Raw genomic sequence first — 13,037 nt, 5'->3', positions numbered from 1 at the left:
TTATTATTAACACTTTACAGTGACCAGCACTGAAGGTCTACAACAACATGTGCTGCAGCCTTAGGATTACCTAACCTAGTTTCAAGGACTTAGACTTAATGACTTATACAGTAGCTGGAAAGGTGTAACAGAAAAGGGGCCAAAGTAAGGAAAAAAATCCCTCCAACCCCAGGAATCGAACTGTTTACTAGGTTAGGTAACCCAAAGGCTGCATGCAGCACAAGTTGCTGTCAGTCTGAGACCTTCAGTGCTGGTCACTGCATGTAAAGCAAATTACATCTGTCTGCATTGGTGTCCAACAAGAATGTCATCTCTTGTTTGCCTTATTTGCAGCAAAATGTTTTGTACACAAATTAAATACTGTAATTCACTTTATTTTCGTGCAAAAAAAATTTCATGATAAAAATTTTTGTGTAAAATTTTCATACAAGTTTTGCATACGAAAATTATTTTACAACGAAATTACAGTAACTGCATGCATGTGCAATCTTCAAAGCCATATATATATATATATGAGGCTTTGTTTTGGTAAAAAATAGCATGTGCAGTCACTGAAGTCATTGTTCTGGGGAGATTTGACATGTGTTTTAAAAATGCAGCCATGCACACTTCTTAGAATTTTGTTGAGTGTTCTATTAGAATGTTATTACATTGAAAAGAGCAACTCATTCAGTGTATAAAATAATGTACAAAGCATTTTTTTTGTTGTTACCATGCATCATACCATGCACCCACTGACCTAAAATGGATATAGCCCTTATATAGTGAAATGGTTAGTATACATAAAATTATTTAGCTTGCATCTGCTCCCCCTCCCCACTTGTTGCTATATTATACAGAGGACATAACTATATATCAGACAACCTTTCCAGTCACTTTGTGATTTGGAGAAGTTTACTCACAGTTTTGAATTCTAAGCAACAGCATGTCAAACAGCTAGCTAACCTGCAAGAAACAACAGGTATTCACCAAATTGAATGATCTATAATATACTTATCAAGATATCAATATAATGCTTTCTCAACATGATGTCACTCAGCATGTATCTATATCAGTGTACAATACAAACTCAATAATGAGTAAGCCGTACATGCATATAGTTATGCCTTGTCTAAAAGTATCTATGTCTGCTGTCATACTTAAATGTTCAGGGAAGTGATTTTAAATCTTTACTGTGTCCAGGTAAAATGAATGCAGACTTTAGTAGGTAGGGTTACCTCTTGTGAGTGGTTGGAGTTGAAATATTTGCAGCATTTTTAGTGTCAATCAGGTTATGGACAATTTGCATAAAATGCTATTACTCAGTTCTTTTGTCTGTTCTTCTCAAAGGAGGCCCAGCCCAGGTTATCCAAATACATGGAAATAACACATCTGTTGGTAGTTATTTGTAACAAACCTTGTGACACGTCTTTGTACCAATTAGTGTTATATCTGGTATATGCATGCATGGCGACCAGTACTGACCACACAAAATAGGCATACTCTCGAGACAAGAGATTTGTAACAGTCACTCTGTAAATGACCTAAGATTTTGTTGTAGCTATTTGCTCTATTTTTATTTTATTTATTTTTGTTTTTCATTAGCTATATAAAATTATACTGAAAGCCACTGCATGGCAAGTGCTGCCAGTGACTCACTATAATAATATAGTTTGGTCCAGTTTAATGTACTGTCAGTCTATTATAACTCTCATTGGTTGAGGTATTCTCATGCAGTACTTTGATGGAATAGGTAGATGTTTTAGCATAATCTTCATGAACTCACATTTGATTAAATGACATGGCCATACAAGCCTGCCCTGCATGCATGCAATGCATTAGCTGTATAGGATGTCTTATCTGAAGTAGAAAGTATAACTTTGTATATGTGACATGGGCCTGCGAAAATAGGGCACATGATTTTTGCCTACTTTTTCAAACTCTCATCATCACTTATAACTTTTTGTACCATTATATGCAATGGAAATGCAATTTTCAGCTCTTAGTAAACATTTATTTGGCTTTACAATGCAAGTTACAGAATACAAATATTCTGTTCCAATACTGAGATATGACCTGTAGAATGATGGGGTGTAGTTTGTGCCCACATGCATGCCCTGTTTTTTGCAGGCCCTGTCACATAATATACAATGCACAATCAGCATAACAATAGTTTAATGTTTGATAATATAGGGAGATCATTAATTTTTATGTACAATGTGTAGCACATAATACCAGCATGTGGTATATGTACCTGATAAAACCTGGCAAACATTGTTGGTGTGACCATTCCATTCATTGATTGGTAAGAAAACAATAATATTAAGAATACTGTTGCGTATATCCTGACAATTTGGTAGCTTTGTGGACAGCATCAAAGCTTTGGACATATCGAGGAAAGTATATAGCATCAACGCAGTTGCAAAGTCATTAACTGTATTAATCAGTTGTGATTCACAAGATCTTTTGTTAACGTCATGCAAAATGTACTTGATATAGCTAATGTGCTCCAGTACTTTGCAAGCAATGTAAGTGAGAGGTTGCCGTGCAATTGATGGTAGCTGTATATGGAAAACTGAATCATGTTCAAATCCCTTGATGAGAATTATATTACATGTTATAAGACCATTGAATGATTCATTTAGACCAACAACAACAGCAGCAGCAACAACAACAGCAACAACACATGATGATACAGCAGATATTGAAAGTGATGGATTAAACTTGGCATAACTATAGCCATATATATAGCAAAACTAAAAAAGAAATAAACAAACAAACAAAAAGCTAAAGTCTTTAGTTGAAATTTGTAGTTCATCCGGCTTATTTCTTGTCACTACAGAGTCCTCCTCATTTTCTCTTAGTGCCTCAGCTTTCAGCCGCATGCACCTCTTTTTTTTAGGGGGGGGGGGGGGGGTCAGTGCCCTCGCTGCAAGCCCCAACTGGCGTCTTCAGTAGCAGCCCCCGCCCACCAGGGCCCCTTGGCTACAACTGGCCTTCTCCTTCAGTCAGTATAGGTTGCCGGCCAGCTTGATGCGAGCCAGAGGCCCCGATTTTTTTAGCCTAGTGCGTCTAGCTACTGGCTTGTAGTATCTTCAGTGCAAACATCAGTCCGGTTTCCCATGCTCTGAGTATAGCTAGCTCGCGCCAATGTAGCTAGCTAGCTACGTACTTCAGGATTCGGCTGTGAAATGTCGCCTCACTCTAGCTTGTGAAAGGCATCTTTGTTCTTGGGGGAGATTATCATTGTCGACTCAAATCAGATTTATCCACACAGCTCACTGCTTTTATAGTTAGTGGGGACGCTTGCCGGATGAGTGCGTACACACCGGTTCACGTGATGGGATCAAACCGGGAATCGTTGTTGCTAAGGAGCAGCTGTGTCTTCTCTCCAAGTGTAAACAGTCCTGCTTCATAGGAAATGCAGTGTTTCAGTGATTTAGTTAGTTGAGATGGTTGATAATAGTCTTGTTTAATTGAAGCTCTCTTGCTGATACAAGAAAGCAGCAGTTTGATTGTAGTGTGGTCGTATTTGTCAAAAAATTACATCTGTTTGCATCAAAGCATCCAACGAAAATGCCTTTATCTCCTGTTTGCGTATTTCGAGTGTCACGTTGCTTTGCATGCAAATAAAATAACTGCACACTTACAAGATGTGCAAATTTTAGAGCCATAGAGGTTTTGTTTTCGACGAAAAATTGGATGATAAATTTGTCTATAAACACAGCAGTTATTCTTCCAAATCGAGATAGTACATGTGATTCGCAGTTATTTTATTTGCATTGTGATCTAGTATACATGCAGTCATAAATGATTTTTGGTGAGTGTTCTATTAGAATATATTGTAAAACATATTGTATACATGTTTCATATGTGCGTTTAATAATAATCCTCAAACTGAGGCTGCACATTTTTGGAAAATAAATAAATAAAATAAATTTTAAATCTGTCAATTACAATGGAAAAAGATTTAACTCTTGATTCTCTTTCAGTGTACAATTGTACAACGCAGTTTGTTGTTATACCATCGTACCATGCACCCACTGACTAAAACAGATAACCCTTATAGTGAAATTGTTAGTGTACATGAAGTTGTACTTAGATATGCCCCCATCCCTGTGAGAGATAAACATCATAATAATTTGACAATTACATGAACAATATAATTACAAGGGGTCAGGAGTCTATAGTCCCAGGGTTACCAAGTTACTAAAAAAGCAATAATAGCTAGAGCCCCGGCAAGACAAATATTGTAGCTACTTATAAAACTAAACAATTATACATGGCATATCAACAGTTCAACAAATCAACTACATCCAGAAGCTTAAGAGTTAAATATCCTGTATGAACAAGAGATGGCAACACGAGCTGCCTGCTGAAGTATGCAATGTATTGTACTCTTTGGTAGATGGTATACATTTGCTTAGCTTTGTAACAGTCGCTGGCATGAAATGGCCTAGACAGCCAACTTCAATTGTCACAAGATCAACTAATAATCAGCATGTTGAAGGTCAACTGAGCAGCAATGACATATGGTCTTCAATTATCTTTGCAGTCACTTTGTGATTTAATTCTGCTTTCCTAACCACTACTTCCATTAACATTTTGTGGAGAGGTTTTCTGATGTTTACACTCAATTTCTAATCTGATACCTAGTGACAGCCTTTCAGACAAGTTATACAGCTAGCTAACCTGCAAGAAACAACAGACATTCAGACATGCTTGCCCACCAAATTGATTGGTCTATATACTTATCAAGATCAGTATGCATGTAGAATAATTATAATGCAGTACATGTGTGTGCATTTTCAAGTAAAGTAGTTGTCCTGTCTAAAAGTATCTCTGTCTGCTATCGTACTTTAATGTTCAGGGAGGTGATTATAAATCTTTATACTTTGTCCAGGTAAAATGAATGCAGATAACAGTCCACTTTATAGATAATTTAGTTGGGTTGCCTCTTGTAAGTTGAGTGATCGGAGTTAAAATACTTGTATAGCATTTACGTTGATCCGGTTATGGACAATTTGTATAAAACGTTATTACTCTAAGTTCTTTTTGTTTGTTCTCAAAGGAGGGCCAGCCCAGCTAGGTTATCTGGCATGGAAGTAACACATCTGTTGTAGTTACAACAAACCTTGCATGTGGCATGTTTTTGTACCTATTTGTGTTATATCTGGTATATGCAGTACAGCATGACCACACGAAACAGGCATACTCTATATATATAGAGAAGAGCGGACAAAAGATTTGTAACAGTCACTTTACTTGTGCTGCATGTACATTACCTAAGATTCTATTGTAAAAAGCCTCTAACTGTATTTGCTTCATTTGGTCCAGTTAAATGACATGGCCATATGCAAGCCCTGCAATGTATTATAGAACCTATATAGGTCTCTTTGTAGAATGTCTTTATCTGAAGTAGAATGTATACTGTTACAATGCATCATCAGCATCAATATGTAGCACAGAAATAATACCAGACCCAACCTGTGGCTGCATGGTACACCTGGCAAACATTGCTGGTGTGACCACTCCATTCAGTATAACATGTTAGCTATATGTTCTATATCCAATTCAGAATACTCAGTGTTGCATATCCTGCATGAGGTATGACAGTCTATCAAAAGCTTTGGACATATCAAACCTCATGGCGCAGTGGCAAAGTTATTAATCATTGTGATTCACAAGATCTTTTGCAAAACCATGCCAGCATGTTTGCAAAATATACTCCAGTATTTTGCAAGCAATGCAAGTAGAGGTATTATATTACATGAATGGAACGATCCCTTGAATGCTACTACGAATCAATGTGAAAATAGCTATATTTGTATTTCAGCATTTTTGTCAGTAAAATGTGAGTTGTCCATTATTAATTAACCTTTTGTTGCAATATGATCTGTGAAAATCAAAGGGGAGGTCTCTCATAGCCAGTTTAACATCTGTAGAAATTGTGTAATTGATTGTAGTTGTATATGGAAAACTGAATCATGTTCTTGAATTGTTGACTGACGAGAATTCGTATAAATTACATGCTAAACTGTTTAAGTAAAAAACCATTAAATGATTTATTTAGACCAACAGCAGTAGCAACAACAACAACAACAACAACACATGATGATACAACAGATATTGAAAGTGATGGATTAAACTTGGCATAACTAGCCATATAATAGCAAACTAAAAAGAAACAAACAAAAAAAGCTAAAGTGTTTAGTTGAAATTTGTAGTTCATCCTTATTTCTTGACAGAGTCCTCCTCATTTTCTCTTGGTGCCTCAGCTTTCAGCCGCATGCACCTCCTTCATTTTCGCTTGGTGCCTCAGCTTTCAGCCGCATGCACCTCCTTCATTTTCGCTTGGTGCTTCAGCTTTCAGCCGCATGCACCTCTTTTTGGGGGGACCAGTGCCCTCTTTTGCAGGGGCTGCTGCTAGCCTTTCAGCTGGCGTTTTCAGTAGTAGCCCCCGCCCACCAGGGCCTCTTGGCTACAACTGGCCTTCTCCTTCAGTCAGTATAGGTTGCCGGCCAGCTTGATGCGAGCCAGAGGCCCCGATATTTTATCCTAGTGCGTATAGCTACAAGACTTCTGGCTTGCAGTATCTTCGAGGCAAACATCAATCTCGACATCAATCCGGTTTCACATGCAGTAGCTATAGCTGGCGCCAACATACTTCAGGATTCGGCTGTGAAATGTCGCCTCACTCTTGTGAAAGGTATCTTTGTTCTTGGGGGAGATTATCATTGTCGACTCAAATCAGATTTATCCACACAGCTCACTGCTTTTATAGTTAGTGGGGACGCTTGCCGGATGAGTGCGTACACACCGGTTCACGTGATGGGATCAAACCGGTATTCGCTGTTGCTAAGGAGCAGCTGTGTCTTCTCTCCAAGTATAAACAGTCCTGCTTCTTGTGAAATGCAGTGTTTCAGTGATTTAGTTAGTTGAGATGATTGATAATAGTCTTGTTTAATTGAAGCTCTCTTGCTGATACAAGAAAGCAGCAGTTTGATTGTGGTGTGGTCGAATTTGTCAAAAAATTACATCTGTTTGCATCAAAGCGTCCAACGAAAATGCCTTAATCTCCTGTTTGCGTATTTCGAGTGTCACGTTGCTTTGCATGCAAATAAAGTAACTGCACACTTACAAGATGTGCAAGTTTCAGAGCCATAGAGGTTTTGTTTTCGACGAAAAATTGGATGATAAATTTGTCTATGAACACAGCAGTAATGGAGATAGTACATGTGTTATCTACATGCAGCTACAGTGACACTTCTTGGTAAATGATTTTTGGTGAGTGTTCTATTAGAATGCTTTAAGTCTCACTCCAGCTGTCATTTAAATCTGCCAATTTAATACAATGAAAAGAGAGTAATTCTAATTGATTCTCATTCAGTGTACAAATGTACAAAGCAGTTTGTTGTTACCATCGTGCCATGAACTACCATGCATCCACTGACTAAAATAGATAGCTAGTTCCAGTCACTTTGTGATTTAATTCTCCTTTCCTAACCACTACTTCATTAACATTTTGTAGAGAAGCTTTCACACCTGGTACCAAGCAACAGCCTTTCAACAGCTAGCTAGCCCGCAAGAAACATGCTTGCCCACTTGGTCTATATACTTATCAAGATCGTCTCAATGCTATATATGCTTTCTCAATGTCACTCAGCATGTACCTTTTTCAATGTACAAACTCAATAATGAGTAATGCTATACATGTGTGTGCGTTGTCAAAGTAAAGCAGTTATGTATATATAGTAGAACGGCTAAGTGAAAAATCATTCACTTTTTGATAAAAGCGCCAAACATGGTGCACAACATTTGCTTAATTCATAATATTTACAGTGCATGCCATTAAAATTACAAATCATATCACACTCAAAGGACCTGAAAACTAAAATCAATAGAAAATGTATTGGGAAGCCATAAAATACTCAATAGACGAGAAAGGGATGGTCATCCAAAAGCTGATCAAAGGAGGTGTCCATCCAGGTCATTAGTTTGCCATGTTAGGAAGCACGAGTATATGAAGCCATATACATGCAATATATATATATATATAGTTTTTAGATTGAATTGTGCCTGTACTTTGACACTGAAATATTGGCTCCACTAGAAGTGTTTAAAAACTGGTTATTTTGCTGCATTTTGAAAGATTTTCTGATTGCACCTGTAAATTTCATGCGATTTAAACAAAACCAAAGACTTGTATGCACTTGTATGGTTCCTTTACCAGCTAGAAATCTGGGCCTTATAACCTAGTTTAAAAGTTTCAAAACATGCCCTAATGATTTTGACATACCGTATCTCAAATGATTTAGTATATCTCACTCAACTTCCACAGAAAATTTGGTGCTTTTATCACAAAGTGAATGATTTCATCAAATTTGTTGCGTAGCCACTCTACTATTAGTTATGTCCTGTCTATGTCTGCTGTCATACTTAATTGCTCTGGGAGGTGATTTTATTTTACTGTGTCCATGCAGATAACAGTCCACTCTAGTAGTCTAGAAGGTAATTTAGTTGGGTTGCTCTTTTATGGTCGGAGTTCAGATATTGACCAGGACCTCTCTGTCTTTTCTCAAAGGAGGGCCAGCCCAGCATTAAGCATGAGGCTATTATGCTCCAAAATTGAGCATTATGCTTTTGAGCAGTGCTCAAAAAATTACCCATTATGCTTTTGAGAATTGCCTATTATTCCCAAAATTATGCTCCCATAATTGGCTCATAATGCCAGTTTTTATTGCCAATTTCATTGATGTTTAAGCTTCAAATAGTCTTGAATTCTTTAGCTGGTTGCTGTATTAGAGTATTTCGTTTCAATGTGAGTAAATAATATTCAGTGACTGTTCTATTAGAGTTTTTGACTGCTCTATTAGAGTATCTCGATTATTTAAAATGGAATTGTGCAATCTGCCTACTGCTAAAGCTTTATAATCTCAAAATGCTAGCATAATTCCTGTTTCCCACACATACCTAGTATGCCCGAAATTATGCCGGCATAATTGCCGCATCCCTACCCAGCATGGAAAAAAATAATAAGATATGAACAAAATGGCATATTTCAATAGTACTTTATTGGTTCCTTTTGACTTCATATTCCAGTAGACATATACTTCTTCCAAAGTAACTTTAAAGGCTCCTTTTGTGGTTGGGGAGCTTCCTAAGGTGGTATTTAGGTGCGTGTTCTGTTAGGATTCTGGCAAAAAACATAGGTGATCCCTAACAATTTCACTATAAGGCCACTTCAACTAAATTTCTTGTTTCTTGGGCCCGACTGACTCTATATTTTTCAGTACAAAATAGTTACGTCCATCACGGGATCACCTTGCAAGTAGAAATTATGCCACAATAAGGTTGCAAGTTACCTTGTAACTCATCACAAACTGAGGAACACTCTGTAATTTAGCATATGCTGGAAGCAGCACATGCAGCGATAATGATGTAGCCCTCATTTGACACGAAAAACCACTCTTCAGCCACAAAAATTAATATTTTTATTACTGACCTACCGACCCTGTACTAAGCTCAGTTTGACCTGAGAAACAAGAAATCCAGTTGAAGTGGCCTAAGGGCTATCTATTTTAGGTCAGTGGGTGCATGGTACAATGGTAAAAACAAAAAAACTGCGCTTTGTACATTTGTACACTGAATGAATGAGAGTTACTCTCTTTGCATTATGCAAGTTTAAATGATACATTCTAATAGAACACTCACCAAAAATCATTTACCAAGAAGTGTCACTGTAGCTGCATGTAGATAACACATGTACTATCTCCATTACTGCTGTGTTCATAGACAAATTTATCATCCAATTTTTCGTCGAAAACAAAACCTCTATGGCTCTGAAACTTGCACATCTTGTAAGTGTGCAGTTACTTTATTTGCATGCAAAGCAACGTGACACTCGAAATACGCAAACAGGAGATTAAGGCATTTTCGTTGGACGCTTTGATGCAAACAGATGTAATTTTTTGACAAATTCGACCACACCACAATCAAACTACTGCTTTCTTGTATCAGCAAGAGAGCTTCAATTAAACAAGACTATTATCAATCATCTCAACTAACTAAATCACTGAAACACTGCATTTCATAAGAAGCAGGACTGTTTATACTTGGAGAGAAGACACAGCTGCTCCTTAGCAACAGCGAATACCGGTTTGATCCCATCACGTGAACCGGTGTGTACGCACTCATCCGGCAAGCGTCCCCACTAACTATAAAAGCAGTGAGCTGTGTGGATAAATCTGATTTGAGTCGACAATGATAATCTCCCCCAAGAACAAAGATACCTTTCACAAGAATGAGGCGACATTTCACAGCCGAATCCTGAAGTACGGTTGGCGCCATCGATGTCGAGATTGATGTTTGCCTCGAAGATACTGCAAGCCAGAAGTCTTGTAGCTATACGCACTAGGATAAGATATCGGGGTTTCTGGCTCGCATCAAGCTGGCCGGCAACCTATACTGACTGAAGGAGAAGGCCAGTTGTAGCCAAGAGGCCCTGGTGGGCGGGGGCTGCTACTGAAAACGCCAGCTGAAATGCTAGCAGCAGCCCCTGCAAAAGAGGGCACTGGTCCCCCAAAAAGGAGGTGCATGCGGCTGAAAGCTGAGGCACCAAGCGAAAATAAAGGAGGTGCATGCGGCTGAAAGCTGAGGCACCAAGAGAAAATGAGGAGGACTCTGTCAAGAAATAAGGATGAACTACACATTTCAGCTAAACACTTTAGCTTTTTTTTTTTTTGTTTCTTTTTAGTTTGCTATTATATGGCTATAGCTATGCCAAGTTTAATCCATCACTTTTAATATCTGTTGTATCATCATGTGTTGTTGTTGTTGTTGCTACTGCTGTTGGTCTAAATAAATCATTTAATGGTTTTTTACTTAAACAGTTTAGCATGTAATTTATACGAATTCTTGTCAGTCAACAAGAACATGACAGTGACGTAGCCAGGAAAAAATTTTACCGAGGCAAAGTTTATGTTTTGCCTAATTGAGAGTCTACTTCGGACTCAACTGATTCACAAACACTTTCAAGCAAGGGTGGCACAGTTTGACTCTCTATAGTTGGATGAAAGAAACTGTTTCAGATAACTCTGAGCATTTTTCTACATGTCATACTGATAAGTAATGCTCCAGCTTAGTAAATGCTGACAGACTACCATGCTTCAATTATTGGACTGGTTTAGTTCCACTCAACACAAAAAAAAATGATTTACTCCGGAGATAGTTTGAGTGGTCAGGCCATCCATGGACTGCAACGGAGGTCATTAGTGAAGTGATGCACATGCACCATTCAGTTTTTATTGATCTGATGTGATGTTTAAGTCAGACATTATCTCTTTCATGTGATGCTCAACTGTATGTGCTATAAGCATGTTAAGCTAGGAAGTCTGGGAGCATGCTTCCTAAAGGAAAATTTTGAAAATATATGCTTTGAAATGGCATGTGGAGGCTATTTTCTTGATTGTAACTGCTAATGCATGACTTACATGATCAATTAGTTAGCTCAATAATATTTAATAATGCAGATGACTCATTGGAACTTTTGAAAAGTTTTTTTTTTTTTTTTTTTTAAGTAATTTACAGACAATTAACATAAATGTAAATGATTAATAGACCAAGCAGTGTAATGAGATCAGTGGCTATGATCTGTACTGAATGCTCTATTAGAGTATATTATGGTGACTGCTCTATTAGAGTATCTCGATCTTTTTCAACTCCTGCTTAGCCTAAATTTTTGAGCATTTTTAGCTGCCTCGGATTGCCTCAATGGTAGCTACGCCACTGCATGATGATTCAGTTTTCCATATACAGCTACAATCAATTACACAATTTCTACAGACGTTAAACTGGCTATGAGAGACCTAGCTCCCCTTTGATTTTCACAAGATCATGCATATTATGATATAGTGATGAAATTATTAAGGTTAATTAATAACGGACAATTCACATTTTACAAACAAAAATGCTGAAGTACAATTCATGTAGCTATTAGTTTCCACATTGATTTGTAGTAGCAAAGTTACTGCATGCAAGAGGTTCCATTCGTGTGATGCCTTGCAGCCTTTGCATCCCTACCTGGTGACCAATGTCCACACTGCAATGAGGTTTGTCTCCCTGAAAGCAAAGCTGTTCAATGCGACTTATATGGATTATGAACTCATGCTATCTGTGAGGGCATGTCCAGTGGATTGTATGATAAATTCAATGTTGTGTGTGCACTATGTCAATAATGTATCTTATTATTGTGAGGTCTATCATTGCAACAGCCACATAAAGCAACTTGTACATTCTCACTATGTGAATCTTGACCAAATAACTGACCTTCCTTCCTTTTACAATCTTTACAAGCTAAGCAAACAAATCTACATCGATTAATTTCTGAAATATCCAATAAAGTTGACAACTTAAACTCCCGGAATGATGAGCTGCGCAGTGAAGTCCAGGCCGCTTCAGAATTAATCAGTACAGACAGCCATCCTATCATACCAACCAAGTCTCCTGCATCAACGTTTTTAACTATTGCTCAAGAGTTAGAAGATAGATAGCGCAGAAAGAATAATATTTTGATAATTTATGAGTCTAGTTCATCGCAAGATGAGAATTGGTTTTCTGATCTCTGTAAAAGTGTCTTTAATATTAGTGTAAAAGCCACCAAAGTTTTACGACTGGGCAAACCTGCTGTAAAAAGCTAGACTACTTCTAATTGTAATAGATGATTTGTCTCAGAAAGAATTTATTGTTTTCCATTCCTACTATCTCCAACGTCACTCCCAGTACAAGAACATAAAGACATGACAAAATTTCAATGTCAGAAGCACAGGGAGTTGGTGCAAGAGTTGAAGCAAAGGAGACAAGGGGGTGAGAAAAATGTAACAATGCTTAATGGTGAAATCGTACTTAGAAGATATAGTTCAACTGGTGCAAGAATGCCCCTCTGCTGGAGAAGTGAAGAGTTCCTGAAAAAATAGCTGACTGAGAATAGCAAAGATGATTTTGAATTTGTAGATAATGACACTTTTGAACTGAACTGAAGCTAATCATAATGTATGAGT

Source organism: Dysidea avara, chromosome 13 (assembly GCF_963678975.1).
Source record: "Dysidea avara chromosome 13, odDysAvar1.4, whole genome shotgun sequence".
NCBI classification, from domain to species: Eukaryota; Metazoa; Porifera; class Demospongiae; order Dictyoceratida; family Dysideidae; genus Dysidea; species Dysidea avara.
The sequence above is the reverse complement of the archived record's forward strand: the minus strand, read 5'-3'. Positions refer to the sequence as shown.